This window comes from Tamandua tetradactyla, chromosome 8 (assembly GCF_023851605.1).
Source record: "Tamandua tetradactyla isolate mTamTet1 chromosome 8, mTamTet1.pri, whole genome shotgun sequence".
Classification (NCBI taxonomy): domain Eukaryota; kingdom Metazoa; phylum Chordata; class Mammalia; order Pilosa; family Myrmecophagidae; genus Tamandua; species Tamandua tetradactyla.
Window position 1 is genome coordinate 11820946 of NC_135334.1, and position 25025 is coordinate 11845970.

Genomic DNA, 25025 nt, shown 5'->3' on the forward strand with positions numbered 1-25025 from the left:
TCATAGAGGGTGGTGTCCCAGGTTTTCAAATTGGTAAAACTACAAAGAAAAGGAGATCACTTCTCACCCATCAGCCCCCATCCCCTGTGTTAAGAAGTCAGGAATTTTTAGCCAGTGGGGCTTGTTCCCTAAAGCAAACAGCTTCAAAATGCTCCCCAATGGCCCAAGGAGTTCTTGAAGACAAGACCTAAGAGCTGGCCACACCTCTCTCTAAGCCAACTTGGCAGGTGAACTCACTGCTCTCCCCCTCCTACGTGGAACATGACTCCCAGGGGTGTAAATCTCACTGGCAATGTGGGATAGGACCCCCAGGTTGAACCAGGACCTGGCATCATGGGATTAAGAAAACCTTCTTGACCAAAAGGGGGAAAGAAAGAAATGAGATAAAGAAGTCAAGAAGTTATCCTGGAGGTTATTCTTATACATTATAAAGATAGCTCTTTTTAATTTATGGAGTATTAAGTGGCTAGAGGGAAGTACCTGAAACTGTTGAACTGTGTTCCAGGAGCCTTGATTTTCAAAGATGATTGTATAACTACATAGCTTTTACAATGTGACCATGTAATTGTGGAAACCTTGTGTCTGATGCTCCTTTTATCCAGTGTATGGACAGGTGAGTAAAATGTGAGTAAAAATATAAGGATAATAAATAAATAAATAAATGTGAGATAAAGTGTAAAAAAAATGAGTAGATTGAAATACTAGTGGTCAATGAGAGGGAGGGGAAAGGTATATGGGATGTATGAGCTTTATCTTTTTTTATTTCTTTTTCTGGAGTGATGCAAATGTCCTAAAAACATTTGCATCATCAAATGGTGCTGAATACACAACTATGTGATGATTGTATACTATGTATGAATTGTATGTGTGTACATACAATTACAAAAGCCACTGATTGTATACTATGTATGAATTGTATGTGTGTGAAGATTTCTCAATGAAAAATATATATTTTTTAATGAACTGGCTACAAGGACTTGACACCCTGTAGCTGAAGTCCTGATGGAGTTCTTTTCCAACCTGAAAACCAGATATGCTTTCTTGTCTCCAAGAACCCTCTGGATGGGAACCCTGGAACCCATCCAGAGAAGGGTAGATGTCCCAGGAGCAAAGAGGCAAGAAGAGTGTATAAATGTCCCCTTTGGCTGAATCCCACAATTGTTGCATTAGTGAGGACTTAAAGAACATTCTTGCAGAAGTTTCTGGGCGGTTTGTCTGGGATGAGAAGATGAAGGCAGAATCCCAACTTGATCAGAGTGACTTGCAGTTTGGGTACTTGCATTCTTTAAATGATAAGTGAGCAGCACAAACTTCAAAGCATTTTTTATAGAACCTAGGACTTTAAGAAGTCCAACCCACCTGAAAGGCTGCTTCCACCACCAGCCCTGCCCTTAATATGGCCCCCAGAGGGCAGTGAGATTCAGAACCCTGGAACCCATCATCTATAGCCCCTTCCTGGGTTACTGCACATTCCCATCTTTCCTCCTGCTTATCTGTGCCTTAGATGATCTTTCGGAGGAAGAAAAAGACAAAGAGAAGAACAGGAGAAACTACCAAGGATATGAAGGATCAAGCCATGTTGATCCACTAACCAATGTATATACCAGGAATAAAGAACAAAAAAAATGGATAAGAAGAATTTATCAAAGAAATCTATCAAATAAAGGGTAGACTCAAATTCTCTTCTTGTGAAGTGGAGCATAAGTCTTCCAACACAAAAGGTCTACTTAGGTGTCAAGTAGGATGAGCAATAAAAGATCTGGCTTAGACACACCAAACTGAAATGTTGGTATGGGACATAGAAAGAAAAGACAATACACTTTCCTAGAGAGAATGAGCAGGTCAGATACAAAGAAATAACAATGAAACAAGTTTGGTTCTTCTCAGTTACATTCCTAGATACTGGAAGTCAATGGAGTAAAGCCTATAAATTTTCCAAGGACTTCCAGGTTTTAAAATGAAGGGGAAAGAAATTTCTGCCATCTTTTCCTCTCAGAAATCATGAACACACAAGAAGGAGAGCCCAAGGTATACCTAATGGCATCAATAGCCTTCTGCTCTCTATCGTTCCCTCCTTTCTCCTTCTTGCCATTGCTAGAGTTCATTCTCCACAATTGCAGACTGAGTGGTCCTTTTAAAACATAGGCAGGTCAGGTCACTCCTCTACCCCACATATTCCACTGCTTCTCATTTCAGTTAAAGTAAGGCTAAAATCCCTACAGGGATTATAAGGCCCTACAAGAATCTAGGTTCCATTCCCTTTCAGACATCATCCTCTACTACTCTCCCTGCTCCAGATGTTCTTGCCTTCCTTCCTTTTCACCAACCCCTAGCAAAGTCCTGCCTCACAACATTTGCAATTTCTGTTCCCATAGCCTGTAAATCTCTATCCTAAGGTAGTCCCTTGCCACACTCTCTCACTTCCTCAGGCCTCTGCTCAAATATTACCTTCTCAACGACATCTGAACTCATGTCAAAATAACTCTATAACACCGTCCCTGCTAGTCTTCGCCACTTCTTATAAGCAATCCCATGAGTGGCTGCATGTCAAACAGCTTTCTCTACAGTTGATACAGTGTTAGATAATATTACAAATGTGAAAAAATTTCAAGAATTTCTTTCATTAACAATACTAAATAGCAAGAACTTACTTAGCAAATGCCAACCAATAACTTATTTAGCAAACCACCAAGCTGCTTACAAACACTGGACAGGAACTTTTATGCTTCAGTCTTTTCAATTACATAATTATGTAAAGGTTTTTTAATACCATTAAAATTCACTCACGTGTTCAATAGAAACAATGCATAAGATTAACTGGTATCTAGGGTAACACGTTAGGGTACTCTTTGGACGTCAGAGTGATGGTTTGCACAGAGGAAGGAATTTGAGGATGTTCCTATTGTATCATGCACCAAGTGGAAGAAAAGCTTTCCTGACCCAGAAAACTCTAAAAAGTCATGGTTAATGTGGTGGCTTGAAGCCACATGTACCCCAGAAAAACATATTCTTAATTTAATTCTTTCTTATGTGTGTAAACCATTGTTAGTAGGACATTTGGTTGAGGGTACTTCAGTTAAGGTGTGGCCTAAAATAAAATTAGGACAGCGAAAGAGTTATCCTCAGGAGTCATGAAGCTGAACCCAGAAGAGAAGGGAGAGACCAGGTAACCTCACCAGGTGCCTTGCCTGTGACAAGTTAAGGACCCCAGTATCACTGGAAGCCATCTTCAAAATGCCACAGTCTTCAGGGAGAACATCACCTTGATGATGCCATGATTTGGACTTACTTTTAGTCTCAAAACCATAAGCAAATAAATTTCCATTGTTTAAACCAAACCATTTCACAGTATTTGCTTAAACAACCTAGGAAAATAAAAGGCATGCATAGTAGCTTACAGAAAAGTTTCGATGATTATTATTCTTTCTGTCTAAGAGGACATCTGCATGTACCTCGTGGGAATAACCCTGACCTAGTGTGGAATAAGTATTGGCTGAACATCCTGATGCTGTTTAATTTGTTTGAGACAAGCATTTTTCTGATATAGTAGATCTCATGACAGACTCAACAGTGTCCCTCAGCTCTTTCTTCTCTTTGTACAAGTGCAAATGGGTGAGACCTATGCCACAAGAGCCCACATCTTTTGTAAGAACCAAGAGCATAGCTGAGTTTTCAAGTAGAAATCATCTTGTTATTCAAGATGTAATGGAGAGGCTGCAGGGAACTGCCTGAAAATGTAGAGCTGTGTTCCAGCAGCCATGTTTCTTGAGGATGATTGAATAATGATACAGTTTTCACAATATGACTGTGTGATTGTGAAAACCTTATGTCTGATGGTCCTTTTATCTACCTCATCAACAGATGAGTAGAACATATGGAATAAAAATAAATAATAGGGGGAACAAATGTTAAAATAAATTTAGTATGAAATGCTAATGAAAGTGAGGGGTATGGGGTATGGTATGTATAATCTTTTATTTTTTCTGTTTTCATATTATTTCTTTTTCTGTTGTCTTTTTATTTCTTTTTCTGAATTGATGCAAATGTTCTAAGAAATGATGAATATGCAACTAAGCGATGATATTGTGAATTATTGATTATATATGTTGATGTTTTAGTTCATTTGTTAAATTTTTTTTAATCAATCAATAAATTTTTTAAAAAATTGGTGTGGTCAGTAGTTACCTCATGACCCCAAGGATCCTCACCTTTATGAAGAACTGATGGTGGCTATGGTGTGGGTTTTCAGATGGAAGAAAGCCCTAATCAACAAATTCAGCCACACTATGGTGACTGATGCATTCCCCAGTGTCCCTACACTACAGAAGATCCTGTGAGGCAGTATGACAGGGAGAGGAAGGCTGGGAACTGGATCAGAGAGGTTCTGAGGGATATTCAAAAGAACCTCCCACTCAGGTCTGGGAGGCCCACACATGGCCTGCTTAAAGTGGTCAAAATTATGAAAACAGGCCTTCTTTACTTACTGACCCAAATTTCTGAAGTTCATGAAAGTATATGAAAAGAAGAAAGAAAAAGGGTTGATTTTCAAAGGATACTATTTCCAGAGTAGATATTGGGTAACTGGAGCTGAAAAGATACAGATTGTGCAACAGGACTGATTGTAGAAATTCAGAAATGGATAGCACAATACACCCTAACTGTAATACAATAATGTTAGTACACTGAATGAAGCTGAATGTGGGAATGATAGAGGGAGGAGGCCTGGGGACACAAATGAAATCAGAAGGAAAGATAGGTGATAAAGACTGAAATGGTATAATCTAGGAATGCCTAGAGTATACAATTATAGTGACTAAATGTACAAATTAAAAAATGTTTTTGCATGAGGAAGAACAAAGGAATGTCAATATTGCACGGTGTTGAATAGATGGTAATTCATATTTTAAAACTTTATGTATAATACTACAGCAAAAACTGTTTATTTGGTACAAAATTTATATTTTGACTAGTGCAGTTACTAATATAACTTATGTGGTCAGTTTAATTGAACACCATAAGTACATGGAACCTTGAGTAGGGCATGAGATTTTGTAGGTCTGTCCAGAGTGATGCCCCGATAAATCCCAGAATGATTTAAAAAGTGAATTAAAAAGTACTTGCAAAGTCCCCTTGAGGGAATGATGAGAAAGGGGGAAAATTCAACTTTCCCCTGTGGAGAATTCCTGATATTCTCACAAGCAGTGGGGACAACCAAAGCAATAGGCTAAGCCCTCAATCGTGGGGTTTGTTCATATGAAATTTATCCCCACAAAGGATAGGCTAAGCCTATTTAAAATTAGGCCTAATAGTCACCACCAGAGAACCTCTTTGGTTACTCAGATGTGGCCTCTCTCTCTCAGCCAACATAACAAGCAAACTCATTGCGTTCCCCCTCTCTATGTGGGACATGACATCCAGGGGTGTAAACCTTCCTAGCAACTTGGGACAGAAACCCTAGAATGAGCAGGGAATCAGCATCAAGGGATTGAGAAAACCTTCTAAACCAAAAGGGGGAAGATATAAATGAGACAAAATAAAGTGTCAATGGCTAAGAGATTTCAGAGTCAAGAGGTTATCCTGGAGGCTATTCTTATGCATTACATAGATATCACCTTTTTAGTTAAGATATATTGGAGAGGCTGGAGGAAAGTGCTTGAAAATGTGGAGCTGTGTTCCAGTAACTAGATTTCTTCAAAATGATTGTATAATGATATAGCTTTCACAATGTGACTGTGTGATTGTGAAAATTTTGTGTCTGATGCTCTTTTTATCTATGGTATGGACAGATAAGTAAAGCATATGGATTAAAAAGAAATAAATAATAGGGGGAACAAATGTTAAAATAAATTTAGTAGATTGAAATTCTAGTGATCAATGAAAGGAAGTGATAAAGGGGTATAGAAAAAAATAGGGGAAACAACGGCTAAAATATATTGGGTAGACAGAAATACTAGCAATCAATGAGAGGGAGAGTCAAGGGGTATGGTACATATGAGTTTTTTTCTTTTTTCTTTTTATTTCTTTTTTCTGAACTGATGCAAATGTTCTAAGAAATTATCATGGTGATGAATATACAACTATGTGAAGATGTTGTGAGTTATTGATTACATACCAAGAATGGAATGATCATATGGTAAGAGTGTTCTTGTTTATATGTTGTTATGTTTTTGAAAAATTAAAAAATAAATGCTATGAGTGGAACAAAGCCATGAAGCATCAATGATGTGAATAAACCTGTGGGACATTTGGGGAGGCAAAATAAGCCAGAAATGAAAGAACAGTTATTGTATGGTCTCCTTTAGAAAATGCTTATGAAAAAGCAGGGGCCGAGATTGTAAGCTTTTATAGCAGACATATTTAATCTAGAGTGGTAATTAATATTTATGGATTTTGAGAGGGTGCTTTATATATCTATAACCTGCTATGTAGAGATAAGAATGAAGTCAATCAGGTCATGATTAAGGTAATTCAGAAGACAGGGGTAAGGAAGACATTGTCTATATTTTAGAATCACACCTACTCTTTGAGACCAAAGGAAGAAAGATTTATTTTGTCTGAACCTAAACTTTCTGTAGCACATAATCTAACTCAACCTGTCTGGATAGCTTATTTGAACAAATTCTTTTAATTGCTTATTATAAGAATGAGGTCCTTTAATCCCATATAGCTTAATGTAATGCCTGGATACACCCTAGAATATATTAGGCAAAAAATCAAGGGGTATTGGCATTAAGAGATAGGAGGAAAAATATGGAGCTATTAAACTTTACCATCAGGGAATCCCCTGATACTGTGTCAAACATTAGGGACACCCAAATCAATAGGCCATCCCCTTGATCTTGAGGCTTGCTCTTGTGAAGTAGGCAGCAGAGAAGCTTAGTCTACCTATAGATATGCCTCCTCCCTATGTGGGACATGACATCCAGGGGTGAAAGACTCCCTGGCAGCATGGGAAATGATGCCCAGGGATGAGTCCAGCCCTGGTACTATGGATTCAACAATTCCAGCCTGACCAAAGGGGAAGCAGAACCAGAAGACAGGATCTAGACAATGAGTTCCCCTGGCAACCCACGGGCTACCAAGGTCTCAGATGTGACCCAGGTAGAAACTGTTCACTCTTACATGGAGAACACCTGCCTTCATCCTAGATATGGAATATGAGGCACACAGGTGAGTCAAGATAAATTCTACCCTGCCCCAAACGTTCTCCCACATCTATAACATTGCCCTGAACAGTATTCTAGAATGAGAAGAGGATCAGGGAGGCATGAGTCTAAGAGAGAGGCCTTAGTTTCCCACAATATTCAAGCAAAGCAAAGAAAGACAAAGTCTTGAGAAGTCTGGAAGGGGCTCATAATCTCATGAATGATCCCACTTGATGTGCACAGGCTCTCTGAAGGCTTCCCTGGCAGGTAGTACAAGTGTAACAGGCATGAATGTGCTGCACTAGGTCCATGAGATGCCATGTGTTCTCATTTCCTTAAAGTCAACTTTACTCTGACAACAGCCACCATCTACATGGTGGGCAGGAAGTTCACTTTCTGTGGGGCTTCTTCCCACTTCTCTTTTCCTTTGGGAAGGGTGTCTTAAGGTGAGAAATACATCAGCGGAAGCCTGTTTAGGCTTTGCCTGGATTTAAAGCAGAAATGCCTGTGCTGAAGCTCCTTGGTCCAGTAGCTCTGTTGCTTTGGTGGAGCCTTCTCTGGATCCCTGCCAGGTCTGAGTCCATGGAGATGAGGAGCTGGCTTCCTGAGGTACCACCAGCCATGCATGAAGTCACCTGCCATTGAGCCTTTACTGGGAACCAAGGATATACTCCAAGTTGCCTTGTTCCCTTCCCCTCTTGGAGAAATTGACATTAACCTAAGTCATTGTTCTAGGGTCCTCAGATTCTTCGATGCCTGTAATGTTCAATGGAGTGAAAGAAACATTGAGAATAATAAAGAAACAAATTAATGATCTCTGAGAGTGTGACAAGAGCTAAAGAAAACATAGCACAGGTTAGGGGGATTGGGAGAGTGGTTTTTTTCCCTAGCTGGGTATGAAGTGTTTGTAAAATTTTAAAGAGAAGAGAAAGTTATCCAGGAAAGCATGGCATCTAAAATAAAATAAGTTAAATAAAGAAATTCAAGTAGGTAGATAATTAAGATTCTTTGTTCAAAAAGTCTCCTATTGGGTGAAATTCTCCCTGGTGGCATGGGAGATGACTCCCAGCGATGAGTTCACATCTGGCACTGTGGGTTCAGCAATTCCATCCTGACAAAAAGGGGAAAAAGAAGTGTAACTAATAAAGTATCAGTGGTTGAGAGAGTTCAAATAGAGTTAAGAGGTTATGCTGGAATTCACTGCTACACAAGCTTCAGTTAGACATTCCTACCTATCATAACTTGCCAAACCCCAACCAAAACCATTCCAGCCAATCATAAAGGACACCTAGGGCAATATATAATATTCTACAAAGGTTCCATGCACTAGGATAACTTTTCAGAAACCTACAACCTCCAGATGGGTCCCTAGACCAGATAAGTCCTGAAACCTAGAGGGCCCAGCCTCTCTAGAATATCAGTTAGCTCCATCTCCCTGCCCCATATTAGTGACAGACCCTTCCAACATGAAAAAATTAGAACGACTATAGCCCAAATACCACTAAAGAGGGGGACGGAAAGAACAAAGTTGATGGTGGAGTTATACAGAGAAGGTAGGATTTAACAAATGAATATGATTGCTGAATCATTAAATTGATATTTCTTTTAGTCTCCAGTATTTTAGAGCAACTAGAAGTAAAAACCTAAAATTGTGGAATTGAAACCAATACCTAACTCTGAAATCTGTTCTACAACTAATTGTTGTGCTGTGCTTTGAAATGTATTGCTTTTTTGTATATATGTTATTTTTCACAAAAAATAGAAAAAAAGTAGATTATAATGATAAAAAAAATATTTATTCCTTCTAACCTCCGATATTCTGGAGCAGCTGGAAGGAAAAATCTGAGATGATAGTATGATAGCCCATGACAAACTCTGGAATCTGTCCTGTAACTACTTGTTGAAGAGTACTTTGAAAACTATTGCTTTTTTCTTTCTTTGTTTTTATATAGGTTATAATATACAATAAAAAAAAAGTTAAAAGTCTTCTGCTATGGTGGGAGATACAAGAGGACAACTTACACAAATTAGCAAAGTGCTTGGCATATTATAAATGTTAATGATGAATGAAGGACTTAGTGAAGTCTAACCATAGCCCAAATTAAGAGTAAGGAGGAGGATGAAGAGGTGGAGAGGAAAAACAAGGTGAATAGGAAGAAAAGATTTTTACAATTTCAGAAGAGAATATATGAATCTCATGTTTATTCTAATAAACATTTGAATTAACCTACTTGATATTTGCTTTTTTGTATGAAGATATGACATTTGTATGTATAGTTGAGAATGTGTATGCATGGCCATTTAATGTTAAGGATTAAAAGATACTTCTGCTATTGACTACTATAAGAATATTTGTAATACACGCGCATTACTAAAATATTTTGCCACATGCCTATTTACTTAGGTTGGATGGCATGATGTGTGAATAAAACTGTTTAAAAATAAACAGAGAGAAACAAGTGCTAGAAAAAATATGGATAAAGAGATGTACCTATTCACTGTTGGTAGGGAAGCTGAGTGGTACAGCCCCTCTGGAGGGCAGCATGGTGGTTCCACAGGAGGCTAGGGGTGGAATTGCCATATGATCCTCCAACCCTGTTTCTAGATATATACCTGGAGGAACTATGAGTCAGGACATAATGGATATTTGCACACTGGTGTTCAAGGCAGCGGTGTTTGTGATTTGTAATGGATGGAGGTGGCCCAACAACTGAGGAATGAAAAAGGGGAACTGTGCTGTATACATACAACAGACTACAGAGCGGCTCCAAGAAGGAATGAACTTGTGAGTCATGCAGTTAGGTGAATGAATCTTAAGGATAGTGTGTTGAATGAAATGGCAGAAACAAAAAGCCAAATATTATCATGCCTTGTTCATATGGACTAACTATAATATATGAACTCAGAGGACTGAAGTCAAGGTCATGGGTTTTCAGGTTGGGGCCTATTATAAAGGGTGCTAAATTGTAAATTCTTATAGCAGTCACATATATTCAGGAGTTGTAACAGTTCTTTCTAAAGTCTGAGATACTGAACTATTTGTTTATAATCTGGTCATTCCCTGAAACTTCTGGTATTTATGCGATAACTGAGACTCTGAGCATTACCCCATATAGCAATTGTTTAAAAAGTTGAAAAAGTGATGAGAATTTGACTAGATATTTAAATGAAGCTGATTTGGATAGGACTAAGGTATATCAAAATACAGGGTAAAAGGATGATATTGTCAATATTTTAAAACTTGAACATCTGTGTGAGACCAAAGGGACAGATGTTTATTTGGTGCAAAATTTGTATTTTGGGTAGGACATCATCTTGGTGTATACAAGTTAGTGTGATGCCCTGATATATCCCAGAGGAATCTGAGCAGAGAATAAGAAAGTATTTGCAAAGTCCCCTTGGGGGACTGGGAAAAAAGAAGGAAATATTCAACTTCCCTATCTGGGGAATTCCTGATATTCTCCCAAGTGGTGGGGACAATGAATTCAATAATTGGGCACTCGATCTCGGGGCTCACCTCTCTGAAACTTATGCCTAAGAGTCACTCCCAGAGAATCACTTTTGTTTCTCAGATGTGGCCTCTCTCTCTCTTAGTCAACGTGGCAGGTGAACTCACTGCCCTCCCCTCTACATCGGACATGACTCCCAGGGGTGTAAATCTCCCTAGTAATGTGGGACAGGATTCCTGGGTTGAGCCAGGACCTGGCATCATGGGACTGAGAACGCCTTCTTCATCAAAAGGGGGAAGAGAGAAATGAGATGAAATAAAGTTTCTGTGGCTGAGAGATTTCAAGTACAGTCGAGATGTTATCCTGGAGGTTATTCTTGTGTATTACATAGATACCCCTTTTTAGTTTGTGGTGTATTGGAGTGACTTGAAGGAAGTACCTGAAACTGTTGCACTGTGTTCCAGTAGCCTTGATTCTTGAAGACGACTGTACAACTACATAGCTTTTACAATGTGACTGTGTGATTGTGAAAACATTGTGTTCAATGCAACTTTTATCCAGGGTATGGACAGATGAGTAAAAGTAGAAGGATAAAAAATAAATAAAAGGGGAATAAAGGATAAAAATTTGGGTAGATTGAAATACTAATGGTCAATGAGAAGGACAGGAAAGGGGTATGGGATGTACGGGTTTTTCTTTTTTCTTTATATTTCTTTTTCTGGAGTGATGCAGATGTTTTAAAAATGATCATGGTGATGAAAACACAACTATGTGATGATGTTGTGGGCCATTGATTGTATACTATGCATGGACTGTATGTTGTAAAGATTTCTCAATAAAAATATTGAAAAAAGTATTATGCCACAGAATATACAGAGAACTGTTTATTGTTCTTGAAATTGTGATTACAGCTAAATATTTACATAGATTGGGGGTCCCTAACTGGTTTCCCTGGGTCCCATCTCTCCCCATCTTATCCATCCTCCATGCTACATTTCAATTTCTAAAATGCATAGTTTATCAAATAACTCTATTGTCTGAAAACGTATAATGACTTATCAATATTCTTAAGTGTGGGTTTTTCGTGAGATATTGATGAACACCTTCTGCTTTATTATTTCTGCTTCTTAGTGTCTAAAATGAGATTGGTGATGTGAAGTTGGAAAAGAGAACAGATTACAGAAAGTTTTGGACAGTTGCCTGACTTAGAAACCTATAGCCCTCATTCTCCACCGTGAAGAGATTCAGTCAGCAGCAAGTTTAGACTGGGAGCTCATGAACAGTCTGAGTCAGGGTCTAGACTGGGGAAAAGGGTGTCAACTAGTGAACAAGTAAATCAAGACTGGATGCAGGTGATAAATGTCTGTGCAAGCTCAGCAATGGGCTTGCCTCTGCCTCAAATCCCTGGTTATTGCTGATATGCCTTCCATGCAACATAGTTGGCACTAAGATCCAGTTGCTTCTTCCTCTACAACCCCAGCCTCACCTTGTCAATCTAGGGGCAGGTTACTGGAACAACAGTGGCCTGTAGTCCATCAAGCATGTCCAGACTGTTAAGACATTCTGAAGGGACCTGGGGCCATGCAGCCCTTCTACAGGTAAGTTAATAGCCAACTGTGCTGTTTTGAAACTATTGTGTACCATAGAAAAGCCATATTCTTTAATTATTCAATATTGTTGGGTGGGATCTTTTTGATTAAGTTGTTTCCGTGGAGATGTGACACACCAGTTGGGGGTGGGACCTTATGATTAGGTGGTTTTCATGGAGATACGTCTCCAACCATTCAAGGTGGGTCGCTTACTGGAGACCCTTAAGAGGGAACCATTTTGGAAAGTTATAGAGCCGACAGAACTAAAAGTTACAGACCTGACAGTTATAGAGCTGAGACAGACAAGAGACCTTTGGAGATGCATAAAGAAAACACCCCCAGGGAAGCCTTTGGAACCCAGAAGCCAGGAGGAGTGATAGTTAGCAGATATTGCCATGTGCCTTCCTAGGTGACACAGAAACCCTAAACAAATGTCATCAGCTCTTTCTTAAGTCCAGTTCTCTTTCTGGATGCCCTAGTTTGGATGTTTTTATGGGCTTAGAATTGTAATCTTGTAACTTAATAAATTCCCTTTATTATAGCCAATGCATTTCTGGCATATTACATTCCAGGAGCATTTAACAAACCAAACACCAAGCTGACTTCTTAGGCAAAAAGCCTCAACTAAGTATCCCATCATTGCTATTAGCTCTTTTTAAAAATCTACTAAAATATGACTGTTTTACTTCTCTGAAAGGTACTTAGGTGCTCCAGGAACTCTTAAAATTTTATGTAGAAAGTTGGGTGTGTGCAGAAATGTTCATTTTCTGGGTTGAGGGCTTATGGAATTCATCTAATTATTGATTAGGATCTGAGGCCTAAAAGTTTAGAAAGCACTCAGGAGTTGTCTGTTAGAGACTTTTTCTTTGCCACAGCCTCCTGAGTTGCTATTTTTGCTCAAAGTAGGGATGGACCCTTTTTCTCAGTCATGGGAATGGTAGGGGTTTTTATTCTTAAGGTCCAAGTGGAGCCCCAGAATGGTTCCCTTAGAGAATCTGACAGTGTGAAGATGGAGCTACAGTCTGCTTGCAGGCCTGGGACTCCCCTACCGCTCATTCAGAATTTTGTTCCCACCCTCCCTTAGGCTTTAGGAAAACAAACAAAAAAGGTAATCTAATATTAAGGAAAGACCTTGATTTTGAAATAAATTTGTAAAGGGAAAAAGTATGATTATATATTAATTTGGGAATTAAACTTGAATGTGAACCTTATTAGGTCAGCCATTATGATTTTCTTCTTTCAGATTCATGGTGACACCGCAACAGCTAGCAGAGTGTTGGCACATAGTAGGTATCAAGTACATATTTGCTGATAGAATGAATAGGTAGATTGTGGAAACAGAGATCAGGTTACAGTACACTGAGGAATGAAAACACAATGAGGAAATATATATAATTCCTTTGATTAGTCTATGTAGGGAATAAAAGAGAAAAGTATTTGCAGGAGACGGAAGCAGGAATGGAGGAGTTGTTATTTTTAAGATGAGAGAGGTTGCAGCAAGTATAACTGCTACTGAGAAGGATTCAGTAGAAAGGGAAATGGTTCTCAAATTTCAATGTGATTTAGAATCACCTGGAAGGCTTGTTAAAATACAGATAGCTGGGCTGTACTTCTAAGATTTCTGACATAGTAGTCTGGGCTATGGCTAATAAATTGTATTTCTAATAAGTTCATAGGGAATGAGGATGTTGCTGGAACAAGGACCACACTTGGAGAACCAACCTCTGAGCTACAGGATGGAGAAAATTGGGTAGGATGGATTCCAAGGCCTAGTTGGGGAGATTTGCCCTAGATAGGAGGAGGAAAACCATCCTCTCATTTAAGAGGGAGGGAGGAAAGGTAGGTGCAAATACAATAAATTTAAAGTTTGGGGGAGGAAGTTGTTGAGACCCTTGACCCCAACCTGATGGATTCTATTTTTCTATGAGGTAGGAACCGAGATCATCTAATGAGAATGTGGAAAGAAAACTGGAGGGCAGGTTTAGAAGTTAGAGGAGAATTGAGAGGTAGGTTTGTTCATTGTGGACAGAGAGCAATTAACAAGAGAGACACAAAATCAATGTTGAGGGTTCAACTGAGGTTGGAAATCATACATTGTTATTGGCACCAACCTTCTCTGTATTAAAATTACTGATGACAAAATATCAACTGAATACCTTTGAAGAGTAGACAGATCATTCCAGATACTGGCATTCAAAACTGTCTTAAATCAACTAAGCATGACTTCCAGCCTTGGTTAGTATAAGGCACCAAATCAAGGGATACCTAGCACAGCTCAGAACTGCCCCTGAACAAACCCAGAGAGAATCCTATTTATCATCAGTACTCCTGAAGATCTACAGAAACAGATGTTTTATAGATTTCCTCAATGCTGGTGTATTGGGATATTTGTTTACAACTACTAGAGTTAGATTTTTCTCACTTACAATTAATGTTTTTAAAAAGGCAGTATGATTTTACAATACAATACTAAGAAATTTCCATGAAAGTAAGAGGAGATACAGATGTTGAAATCTTTACTTTATTCCACTCCTCTCCATCCTATCCACTTGCTGATCCCTCGGAAAGAGCTATCAGTTGCAGACTGACACATCACTTAGAGTTATGTTGTCACCAGGAATCAAAGGTAGCAAGAAAGGAAGAAAACTGGAACTGTAATTTAGCACTGTACCAATAAACATGCTCTCTGCTGGTTGTGGTAAAAGTCAGGAGAGCTGGAATCTGGCAGGCTGTCAAGAACAGGAAGATTCTGAAATGTAAGAAGCTGAACAAATAGTCTGGGAAGTTAAAAGTCCTGAGCACCACTATTCTAGTTTGCTAGCTGCCGGAATGCAATATACCAGAAACAGAATGGCTTTTAAAAAGGGGAATTTAAAAAGTTGCTAGTTTACAGTTCTAAGGCCAAGAAAATGTCCTAATGAAAACAAGTCTATAGAAATGTCCAACCTAAGGCATCCAACCCAGGGAATGATACCTCGGTTCAAGAAGGCCAATGAAGTTCAGGGTTTCTCTCTCAAGTGAGAAGGCACATGGCGAACACACTCAGAGCTTCTCTCTCAGCTGGAAGGGCACATGGTAAACACGATGTCATCTGCTAGCTTTCTCTCCTGGCTTCCTGTTTCATGAAGCTCCCCAGGAGGCATTTTCCTTCTTCATTTCCAAATGGACTCTGCTTCTTGTGGCTATGTCATTCTGCTTTGTTCTCTCTGAATCTCTTTCATTCTCCAAAATGCTTCCTCTTTTACAGGACTCTAGAAATTTATCAAGACCCACTCAAATGGGTGGAGACACGTCATCACCTAATCCAGCTTAACAACCACTCATGATTAAATCACATCTCCAGGGAGATGATCTGATTACAGTTTCAAACATACAGTATTGAATAGGGATTATTTTGCCTTTATGAAATGGGATTTAGATTAAAACATGGCTTTTCTAGGGGACATACATCCTTTTAAACCAGCACAACCACTAAACCCAGGCCTGAAGCAGGAAAACCAAAATTGGCTGAAAATAACAGAAGATGTTGACATGACTCTCAGAACGTCAAGAGAAAGTTGAAGTTTACCTAGTATTAGAGGCATATGAAATACATGTTAATTTTATTGGTATTGGTTCATTTATTTATTGTTATTTATTTTTAATAATGACATCTATTAGAGATGGAAATGGAAAGAGATGGTGCAAATAATATGACATCTGGCTCAGGAATCTAAGGAATGTAGGAATTACATGCACATACATACATACATTTAGATTCATGATGATGGATCAGTTATTAAATAATGAAAATTTTTATTGCTGGTGACTAGCCTCTGACTTTAGTGCCTTGAGTGCTCCCTGCTGCCCGAGCCTCCTCAGTAAAATCTCCACTTCCTCAAGTTCCAGCAATTAAGAGTATTGCTAGCAATGGTCCTCTGGGGACATCCTCCTCAACTAAGGCCTCTACTCAGCTCAGTAATTACCCCACACCATATTGACTGTTAAATGTTTTAAATATTGCCCCATATATAAAATGCATAGGGTTAGCTGTGAATTATAAATTGTCTGCATCAGATTCACCTGGTGCACTTGTCAAAAATGCAGATGCTTGAGTCCCACACACTAGAGCCACTGCATTTCTTTGAGAGTAACCCAGGATGTGCATTATTAACTTTCTACTCAGGTGATCCTAAAGCATCATATAAAATAAAGTCCACACTTTCTGACATAGAGCAAATCTGTCTGTCCTGTCTTCCATCTTTGAAATTCACCACTGTGTCCACCTTAGTGCTTGTTAACTGACTGACAATAAAGGGGAGGGATCAATGATACAGAAGTAAATAGATGCTGAAAGGATAAGCTAGCCTTAATGATGATGATGATGATGATACCTAATATTTGTGAGTACTCATCATGTGTCAGGCATTATAGATGCTTTACATGCATCCTAATGACCCTAATTGGTACTGTTATCATCTACTTTATTGTGAAGGAAACTGAGACTCAGAGTGATAGAACGACCCTCTCAAACTCTCATTGTTGGGAAGATACAGGACTCCAATCTAGGTCTGTCTTGACTTCAAAATCTATACTTTTTTTTCACTCAATAAGCTGTATTACCTCTTAGATTAAAAAAAAAAGATAATTTATACATCACATTTTCTTTTGTTTCAAATTTATTTCTTGTATTTTATGTATAAGTGGAGGGGAAGTAAGTGTGGAAGATGGGGAGATTGAAAGCCATTACCTGATTTATAGGAAGGAAGATGAGGGAAACTGAATACAGATAGAAGGTATATATAGATATATACATGTCTACATACACATATACACACATATATGTATATATATGTATATATACTTACACATATATACACACACATACCTTCATACATACCATATATACATACACAGAAAGTACAAAGTAGAAGATATATGTACATATATTTCCTCAACCTTAGGAACCATTTGAAATCTTTTAACTATATTAAAATAAAATAATAAAAGCATTAGCTGAAAAAAAAATTGGAGAATGAAGCTGATACTGGACCTAGAAAATTAAGACGAGAAAAAGATTGTGAGAGTATAGCAAGAAAACAAATAATAAGGAAAGGGAATCAAGATGAAAATCCATGTTGAGAAATAAAGAGGGCATTGACTTTAGAAAAATCACCAAGGGGCCAGCTAATGCCTGGATTTGACAATGGGCAAGAGAAGCAGTCTGGACATGGAGAAATTAAGGCAGCTCAACAAAGGAAATGGACATATAACAAAACCTCCCATGCAGAGATATCCATGAAGCCACTAGGGTGTTGTCCTGCTTCACTAGGACCACGTACTGGATAGAGTTGGCCTGTGGTTATAGTCCTAAAACAGCACCAATTCAAGGAAACATGGGTGAAATCACAAGCAATCACAAGTTATATATGCTTAATAACTGCTGTGGATTAGTAAATTCAGACACAGGCATCCACTGTCTCCTATGTTAAAGAAGCAGTTATTTAAAACTCATTTTCACTGTATATAGTTGTTTAGTTGTCTGCCGTTTTCCAGGGTAAGTCCAGATTTTCCTGCTTGAAGGCAGATCGTGAGGCTCTCCAATTGCATAACGCATATTCCTTTATCCTGCCACTCAAGATCCACTACTGGGGAAGGACCACTGTGGCCCTAGCAATAGTTGCAGCGGAAGGGGTGACAGTGGCATCATTAACCATTGGGAGTTTGCAATTTTAAATATGGAGTGGGCTGACATTATTGACAGGGGACATTTAAGCAAAGTCTTCAGAGAGAGAGTCAACCGGGCAGGGAGTAAAAGGGAGCATTCATGGTACAAGGAACAGTCACAGATAGATGGATGGGAAGCATCAGGAGAGTCTGAGTGTGGGTATTCTAATGTGACTGTGGGGAAGACACAGTCAGGGTGGGGACCATATGTGGAAACAGGGAGACTAATTAGAAACATGTTGTAATAGGCCAAGAGAGATGATGGTAGCTTAGAGCAGGATAGTAGAAGTGGAGGTAGGAGAAGGGATTGAATTTTTGCACAACTCTTAGAGGTCTTCTCCTGCTCCTCTCCTTTCTAGGTAACTACCCCATCCTCTCAAGGATTTCAGGCTTCCAATTCAAGTTACTTCTGTTTTATGCTGCGAGAAAACCCTTTACTGAAGCAAGGGAATACAAAAGTCATGGAAGAGAGGTGGAAAAAACAGATTAGTGTGTCCTAAAGTTATTCTGCAATGCAATTTAATTTTTAATTTCTCAGATATTTTTATTGTACCAAGATAAACACATATGACTTTCATATGTCATATTTTTAGAAATTACTACTTCAAAAGAAAGAGTAGACTGTGTAGAAAGATGATTGTCCCAGAACTTTTAAGTTTACACATGATTTATTTATAATAAAAGAGGGAATTTTATGGATATATATATACACATAAGTAAATACATATGAACAACCTAAAAACGTGGAAATATTAATATCAGTAAACTATATTTTTGATTGCATCATATTGTTATTATAATTTTCCTTGTGATTTTCTGTATATTTTAAAGAGTCAGTGTATTAGGGTACTCTAGAGAAAAGAGAATCAACAGGGGACACTTGCAAGTATAAAATTTATAAAAGTATCTCATGTGACTGCAGGAATGCAGAGTCCAAAATCCACAGGGCAGGCTGTGAAGCCAACGATTCTGATGGAGGGTCTGGATGAACTCCACAGGAGAGGCTCGCCAGCTGAAGCAGGGAGAGAGCCTGTCTCCTCTGAATCCTCCTTAAAAGGCTTCCAGTAATTAGATTAAGCATCACTCATTGCAGAAGACACTCCCCTTTGGCTGATTACAAATGGAATCAGCTGTGGATGCAGCTGACATGATCATGATTTAATTCTATGAAATGTCCTCATCACAACAGACAGGCCAGCACTTGCCCAAACAGACAAACAGTACCACCAGTTAGCCAAGCTGACACATGAACCTGACCATGACAGTCAGGAAAAATAATACATTCATTTAAGAACAGTCTTCACTATAAGGGATACAACATAAACTGTTTAATCATCCCTTATTGATAAATACTGAGGTAGTTTCTAGTTCCCAATTTAATCCATCAGATGGGGGCAAAGCGTCACACTTTATTAAACTCATATTATCAAGAAATATTGCATCCCCTCAATTTTTACACATCAAACTAATTTCAAGTTTGACCTTCCACCTTGCCAAAAGTCAAGAAAAGCAGCTAAGATCCTTTAAGAGCTGTCCTCTTCACTTGCAATCTGTGACAGTTCTTGGTTGGTCCAGGCTGCTGATGGTGTGTGATGATTATAAGGAGGAGGGCATATTTGGGTGAAAATACTTTTATATCAATGATTCACCAAAGGTATGCACTACCTGGTGCTGATGATGTCTCCAGAGGCAGAATGGGGCTTACACTGAATTCCCTACCCCAGAAAGTGAGTACAGAATGTAACCACTGTCTGCAAGACAGAGTAAGATGGCCCATTTGGGTTCCAACATGGATTATTCTTCTTCCTGAATTAGTCTTGTTACTGAGCATGATGTCCTCATTGATCATCATTCTTTAAACCATTCAGATTCCACATCAAAGGGAAGGAGGCCTGGCCCAGGGTTGTGGGAAGGACAACTGCCTTTTCCTAAAGCTGAGCCCCTGGTGAACTTGGTAGCATATGGAACAGCACAGAAATTCTTCCTCACTGAGGGGTGGTTGGGATCCTGAAGAGTCCTCTTCCTGAGTTTCTGGATTCAGAAGAGATTGTACTTCTAGCTGATAATCTGTAGATGACAGAGTTCATCCCAAGGCCCTGAGGTGTCTACATACTGCTCATGTGGTTGGTCAAGCAGATGATACGGCTCCCGAGCTGACTGGGCTACAGGTCTGCATCAGTCTGTCCAGCCTGCTCCAGTGTCCCTTTGGAAGGATCTCACTCTTCAATCAGAGCCAGGCGCCCATCATCCCACCACCACATAATGTAAGATATGTCAGGCTCCTGGAATTTTCCAGGCTCAGGATAAGGCTGAAGAGTCCTTTGACTACAGTACTCCCTGCTAGTGTGCTCACTGTGATCCTGGCATTTTGCTTGGCACTGGGGCCAAAAAGGAGTCTGTGTATCTGAGATGCTTCTGCCCAGAGTCGGTGAAATTGTGAAATGATTCTTAGGGGTAGGGGACATCAGAGTTCTGTCCTCCCTGCACAACCTTGATGGGCTGAACCATCATACTTGCTTCCTGGATCTCACAGATCCCACCTGGGTGACAAAAAACAAAGGATCCATGGGTTGGAGAAAGAGCAATGAGAAATTTTTTGTTCTTGCAGAAGGACTACAGGGCAAGAAAATGATGAAACCTTCTTGGGATGTCTATTTGGTGCTGCTGAAAAATCAGATCTGGCCTCCCACTTGGGCTAACTCCCAAGGAATTTATGGATTCCCTTAGCTCTGCTCAAAGGGCTGATCACTTCAGTTCAGAAACCATTTCTAAATGAGGTAAAGGATACATGGACATCATAAGATGTAAGACAGTCCAGCTGTTTCTTGTTATCTGTAAAGCAGCACGGCTAAATATATAAGCTTTATTTTGGGGTGATTGTATATTTATGTGTATGTGTATATGTATATGTATATATATATATATATATATACATATACCTACATCTAGATATAGACATATAAATTTAATCCTTAACATTAATATAAAGGAATTATTTACTCTTGCTATGGGATGTAGCTTACATTGGTTTACCAGAATTTCACACTCTATCAATTCTCTGTCCCTTTATTTCTCTGGAATTCTACAATTTTCTGTTACTCATTTGGTGCTGTAGGGGATGTTTGGAGATTCCCTAGAGGTCTCCACATATGCCACCACCATTCATTCTTCAAAATTTTTCCCTGTTGTTCATGTGATCTACATGAAAATCATCTGTACTGGTGCAGATGTTCTTTCCTGGATCTAAAATTTAAGTTAATAATTCTACTCACAGGTTCAGCTTATATATATATAAGTCAGCTTATATATATATAAGTTGTGTGTGTATATATTTATACAAACACATAAAATGAGTTAATGACACATCCAGCAGGAAACTGTAGGTGAGTTGAAAGTTTGACTGAAAAGGCTTGGGCTTTTGAATCTGCCCTCTAGTTTCAACAAGAACCAGCAAAGAAGTTCTCTTGACCTAAATGACTTTTTCTACTCTTCACTGACGTGTGCATAAGAATGCATGTCTTATGCAAACGTATAGAAATACTATCATAGGTTTATCTACACAAATAACATATTTCAAGAGTTTCTGTGCTGATCATCCTATGAACATGCTTCATAATTCATAAGCATTTAATATCTAATAAAATACTATGCCCATAACTTGGGTAGAAGAAGGTACTCAATGACAGAGATTTTGTCCCTCAACCCAAGGACGTTTATTGATGTCTATACATTTTTTGGTTGCTACAAATTGGGGGGGGGGGGGTGGAATATGGTCAGGGACTTTGCTTGTATCTAGTTGATGGGGCAAGGAATGCAGAAAAATATCCTACCTTACAGTTAACAACCTCTCACAATACTGCCAAGGTGTAGGAAACCAGAAAGTATTCCCAAGACAGGTATTAATTTAGATATTTTTCCATTTCTTTGCTGCCAGTGATTCTGAATGGATGACAATCTGGTTTGGAAACTCTTCCTTTTGCAGCAATGTGAACTGTAACACCAGGTTTTACCACCAAATACCCTTGCTCTAGATCACTGTGACAACTCAAAGTAGTTCAAGTGTTGCAACAACAGCTTCGGAGGCAATACCACTTACAGAGAGGACATATTTGGTGCCACAGACATAGAACTTGAATTCTTGGTTGTGAAATGCCTATTGATCTAGCCAGTTCTTCTCTGATAGCAATTTTCAGGGATTCAGTTACTCTCAAAGACTTGCCCTAGTATACTTGTTTGAATTCTCATGATGGGTGTCTGGGGTGTTCTGGCTTCTTTTAGTAGGGAGTCTTGAGTGCAAGATTGAGGTTTGCTCTGTTCCTGGTTTTGATCTTTTTGTAAGCAGCATCCAAACCCCAGTCTTCTCTGTTTCATTCTGTAGTTTTCAAACCAAATCTCAATGCTATACTCCTGAACACCAATCTCTTTGGTGCACTGTTTCCTGGCAATTATTCCAGGGAAAAGGTTTTTCTGAAATCATCCTTGGGGAGTATACACTCGACTCTTCTTGTAAACATGCCTGCATCTCTGGTCTCGTCTTTGTACTGTGCTTCTTCAAGTGCTGTTCAAAGCCATTCTGGAAAGAGTCTCCTGGATTCCACAAGGACTAGGAGCCAACTCGCAATTTTGTTCTTGACCCTTAGTTAAAGGTCATACGATAAGAAAAGGAGTTAAAGGGAACTTTCAAATGTAACTATAGCTGGTTTTTATAAAGGAAAAACTCCCTTTTCTTTCTGTATTCTCAGGAGAGGAAAGGTACCATGCAGAGCCATGTGGTCTGGCAGAAATTCCTGCCCAGGTGGGAGCTGCTACTTCCAGGTGGGTCTTTGGCAGAATGTTATTTCCACCAGCCTCATTTGTAGGCTCTAGGTCTCTCCCACGCCGCGAGCCTTGGGAGAAGCACCATCCCAGCAACCCCCTTCACTCCCAACCACCAACAGTTCCTTCTGTGGACTGTGATGGGCCTCACAGCATGTATTGTCAGCTTTCAAAGGACTTCCCATCTCTTTGGTAAACATGACCATCTCACATGGCAGAACCTCCTCCCACCTACCATGAAAGTCACAGGGAGCCTAGAGGAGTATGATTTCTACCTTCCCTTTCCAAGTCCTGCTTCACAATGAAAGCCTTGGTTCTTCTTCTTACCTATTATTCCCATAGCCAAGATTTTCTCAAACTTTATCTTCTGTGGATTTTAGAGAAAACTCTCAGGGAGACATAATTAACAAAATAATTTTCCAGCCCAGAAAACCTGTGCACAAAGTAGAAGAGAAAACAAACTAATTTTATTATTATATAAGCAAACCAGAATGTAATACATCACAGGCATTGAAAGAAAGAAATCTCACCAGTTTGCATAACCAAGTAGATAGGACTATTACCTGTTCTTGAGATAAATGATTACTAGTGCTCAATTAAGAGGACTTGCCAGCACCACTGTCACACATAGTTCATCTTAATCTGGTAATTGATTTGGACTTTGTATTTGTTAACTGCCTCTATCCAAAGGAATAATAACACCTCTCACATCTCTAAGACAAGTGGATAGTTACAAATTGGAGTCAAATGCCTAAATTACACTCCCATGGAGATGGGACGATATGGATGCTATTGTTCTTGAGGTTTATATTTCCGTGATATGGTACCAGCTCTTTGAAAAAGACTTCCCCGGGTTGTAAAATTGTAAAAGAGGTTTAATAGCTTTAAAAAATATTTACTCTCAAAGAAGCAGAGAAAACAAATGTAATTGCAAGGTTTTAAAAGAATGCTCCAATGAAAAGGAAGGGATAGGAGTCTCTCCCTTTTTGTCCCAGGGAAAATTAATTTTTTTCTTTTTTTGATTTGTGTTTACTTTTACAAAGCCAATTACCTTTTAGTTTCTTTTTCAAAGGATAAAGTGTATCCTCTTTTCCTGCCTCCTTCCTCCCCATATATGCATAAAGAGTCACTGCATGAGCTGAGCACTTTTTAAGTCCAGAGGTTCAGCCCTCAAACTCTCCTAATCCACTGGTAGAAATACTGCAGATGCAGAGCCAGGAGGGCCCTCTGGATGTGGGTTCTCTGTAGGGAGGGTTAGGGAGAAGCACCAAGGGAATGAATCCCTTAGGATGAACTAAGCAGCTGGGACCATTTTGTCTTCTTATCTTGAGTTGTTCAGATTTAGTATACTATTCTGTCATCTATATATCTGATAAAATAGTTCTTAGTCAATACATTAATGGAGGCCAGGATAGGGCCCAGAATAAGGTCCGTAGAAAAGCTAACACACTAGAAAAGGACCAATCTAATTAAGTGAAGATTGATTAAATGCATAGTTGTGGTATGGAGAAATATGGCTATGGACAGACACTCAAACTAGCTCCATTCATGGCAGAACACAAGAGAAAGAGTTTGCTCCATAAGAGCAATTAAAAAGAAACCAGCTAAAAATTTAGCAAGTTATTAAAGGAGCAAATGAGTGATGGAGGGCCAGTTTGGAGTAAGTGGAAACAATACCTAAGAGTATTCTACATTAAATTACAAATGCCATTCCCAAGACTGACCCCCAGTGTTCATGAGGAGACAGAACAAGGACCTGAGAGAGCCCTCCTTCTTGCCCTCAGTGGTGCAGGTTAGCAAGACCTAAACAGCAAATGCTAGAAGAAAGACACACAGTCTTACCCACTTCCTGTGACCATTTTGCCTCTGAAGCAAAAGCCTTAAGGTGCTGGAAAAAGGGCAGAAAATCCTGTTGACACCATATCATAGACAAAGACCTATTTTGGCCAGGGTGGGGATAGAACACAAAAAAGCAAAACAAAAAACATTTACTTCTGTGAAAGAAGCAAGAAATATCACCTAATACTAACCACATATCCAATGCAGTGAGCCACAGAGGGGGAGGTGCATAAATACTGAGAAAGCACTGGTCTTGAAGTCCAGACATACAAAGGTAGCTCAAGACTATAGCTGGACCAGGTTTCAGAGAACCTCTGTGTGAGCACAAGCCTAGCATCCAGGAACAAGCAAAAGCAGTTGACTTAGGTTGTCAGGTCTGCTGTCATAAATACCACAGATGAGTAGGAATTTATTCTCTCACAGTTTTAATGATTAAAAGGATTAGTGAACTAAGAGACAACACAACGGAAATTATTTGGGCT

General features: G+C 39.1%; 1 protein-coding gene and 1 pseudogene across 6 annotated transcripts in view; both read right to left on the reverse strand.

Moving 5' to 3' along the window:
• Window positions 1–25025, reverse strand: part of CHEK1 (checkpoint kinase 1) — a 161558-nt gene that overhangs the window by 51789 nt on the left and 84744 nt on the right. For 5 of the 6 annotated variants that reach the window (XR_013156485.1, XR_013156482.1, XR_013156487.1 and 2 more), the window contains exon 16: window positions 23032–23137. The gene's annotated coding sequence lies outside the window, so the exon portion shown is untranslated. Of the gene's footprint in view, window positions 1–20329; window positions 20430–23031; window positions 23138–25025 lie in introns of those variants that run through there. The other variant, XR_013156486.1, reaches the window with a different exon arrangement.
• Window positions 20052–23816, reverse strand: LOC143643985 (double homeobox protein B-like; annotated as a pseudogene).